The sequence below is a fragment of the Ascidiella aspersa genome, chromosome 3 (assembly GCF_963924565.1).
Source record: "Ascidiella aspersa chromosome 3, kaAscAspe10.2, whole genome shotgun sequence".
Lineage (NCBI taxonomy): Eukaryota > Metazoa > Chordata > Ascidiacea > Phlebobranchia > Ascidiidae > Ascidiella > Ascidiella aspersa.
This window is the reverse complement of record NC_139449.1, coordinates 39102471-39105288: the sequence shown is the minus strand read 5'-3', so window position 1 is coordinate 39105288 and position 2818 is coordinate 39102471.

The window sequence follows — 2818 nt, the reverse complement described above, 5'->3', positions numbered from 1 at the left end:
TCACGATGTTATGTTTCTATGAATTAGTTGAAGGTGCTTAACCTCAACCTCAACCAAATCGAAAACGCCGGAGTGAAAAGTTTGTCGGAGATTGTTCACAAGTTGGAGGTGTTGTGGTTGGAGAATTGTGGCATCACAGACATCAGTCCACTCACCGACGCCATCAAGAACAAAGATTGCAAAGTAGGTTGTTTTTAAAGAATCGAGAAGCAGTCAGAGGTACAGTAGCCAAACAAGCAAGTTCGTGAAATTTAATAGAACTGTTCCATTTAAAATTTAGCAAAAAGTAAAAATAAAATGTGTTTTTTTTTAGGTTATCTTAGGTGCACATACACCCATTAGTCATTAAACATTATTTTAAACAACTTTATTAGCCGAGTTAATAACTTATTCCATAAACATATTTGTTAATTCATTCAAAGATTAAATCCATTTTTTGCTACAGTTGCCGAACAATAATAAATTTATAATTTGGCATGATTATATTGTTAATTTTTATCAAAGATAATATATATTCGTGTTTTGCTACTGCACCTTTGATACGTGGGTAGTGATTTTAAACTGTACCTACACTTATGTCACTTTAAATCAAACATTGAAACGTTTTGCTACTTTACCTTTCCAACGAAATTTCTTAAAATTTTGTTTTGTTTTATTTTTTTAATGTTATATTTCTAACTTTAGCTACTGCACCTTCAGCATGCAGATAATAATTTAAACTGTACCTTAGCCAAACATATCTGAAAAAATTGTGTGGCATGTTATTATGTTTGCTACTTTACCTCCACAGCTTTAGTGCCCTTAATTGTAAATGTGTTTTGTGTCGACCGATTCACCCACAAAGTGTCAGCTGTGATAAACATCTCACTAAATAAATAGACCGTCCTAAATAAATAATAATAATTAACCAATGGGTCAAATTCACCAATAATATGTATCCACTGCTGTGTAGCCCAAGGGTAGCAACTTTAAAATCTTAATGCTGTGAAGTTTATAAATACTGCATTAAATAATTAAAATATTTTTGCAGGGTTTTCGGCCACGGAGCGGTAATTGGGGGGCCACGGGCATAGGCGTAGCCAGGGGGTGACAGGGGCCAAGAAAAAAGACCTAAAATTCTCCCCCCGAAAAAGATAAATATTGTACTCCTAATAATTAATTTGTTGATATCATTTATTAACAGTTCCACAACAATCACAGGCACGCCACACCTTCAATTGTCATAGACTGTTACGTCACATACGATATAGTTATTATGTTTGCTGTACTTTTAGTAATGTAGCTTTAATATTTTTAGTTATTTTGTTTCTGCTATGTGAATGGTTTTGAGTATTGCGATAAAACTCAGTCAGTTGCTGCTCGAAACGGTTTGAGCTTTCATATTTATTTGTCTTCGATACGGCAGTTGATACACTGGACTGGAAAAAGCGAAGTTGTAACGAGCCTCGCTGGCGGGAAGCGAATAATGGAATTTTAATCGTAGTGTCATTACGGATTCGTAGTAAATAGTTATTTGTTTATGTTTTATATACACTCGATTTATCGCTGTGAGGTATCAGCTTCAGCCTCAACTTTTACCTACTCAGCGTGTCTTGTTTTTTTCTGCATCGATAGGCGGTGCACCAAACCAAATACTCTCACTAGTTCAAAATATTTGACCACACAAAACATTTTAGGCTGGCTACGGGCACAACTCTCTAGCTAGATATTGCAAAACCAAAATGTCACCACTTTTATCAATTGCCAGTTATTATGAATGTAAAACGTTCTTGTAACGTTTTGTAACTCAGTTTTCAGACACGTTTTTGACCCGGCAGTATAGGGATTACTTAATGAGTTCATAAATCAAAGTGGACTTAAACCTGCTGTTTTCAGTTCAACAAATGTCAAACTGAAATGAATTATAAATGCATTTAACAAAAAAGTATTTTTCTTTAATTTAAGTTTGTTCTTTTGAAAAATTTGTTTCTTTTTTTTATAAATTACACACTAAGATTTCAATTAGGCCTTCGTTGACCTCAAGAAAAATAGGAACTACGCAGTTGCTGAAGCTTTATGTCTCAATATAAAAAGTATTTGCTTAAATGCTTAGGGTGGGAACACAGTAAGAAAATGTTGCTGTTGTCAAATTGTGATCTTTCGAGGCCATTTAAGTTTGCAACAAACACAAAAATTATAACTTGCCAAAGCCACCAAACTGATAAAACAAATATCATACAACAGTGTTTATTTTTACGTGGCCACACAAAACCTGTTTTTGTCGGTTACATATTATAACCACTCGGTATGTCACTTCACATTCATGATATTTAAACTATCTACTTGGTTGTTTGAATATTTATTTTGTTTTGAATCATATTCCACTTCTCTTTCCCCGATGTATCAACATTCACTGCCATATGTAAAAAAGTCTAAATATCAGTTAGTTGCCCTTTATTTTCTGTGAGTGATGAAATCCGACATTAAGGTGCTGAACATTATCACCTGGAGCTATTTGGTGCCTTGACGCCATTTGTGGCTCACTTTCAAAATCTAACCACGCTCGTCAATTTGTTGTTTTAGATCAAGTTGCTGGTTCTAAGTGGTAACCGCATCGGCGACGAAGGAGCTCTTGCGCTTTCTCGCCTCCCAAACATCGAGGAGTTGAAGGTCGTTCGTTGTGGCATCACTGAGGAAGGCAAGGAGGTGATCAGATCGAAACTGAGAGAACTTGGACTTGACGTGAGTAACAACAACAAATACAACAATAAATTATTGTTTCAACAGAAGTCAAGGAAATAAACTTTTTTTGTTTTCGGCGTTTATAAAATAAATCTTA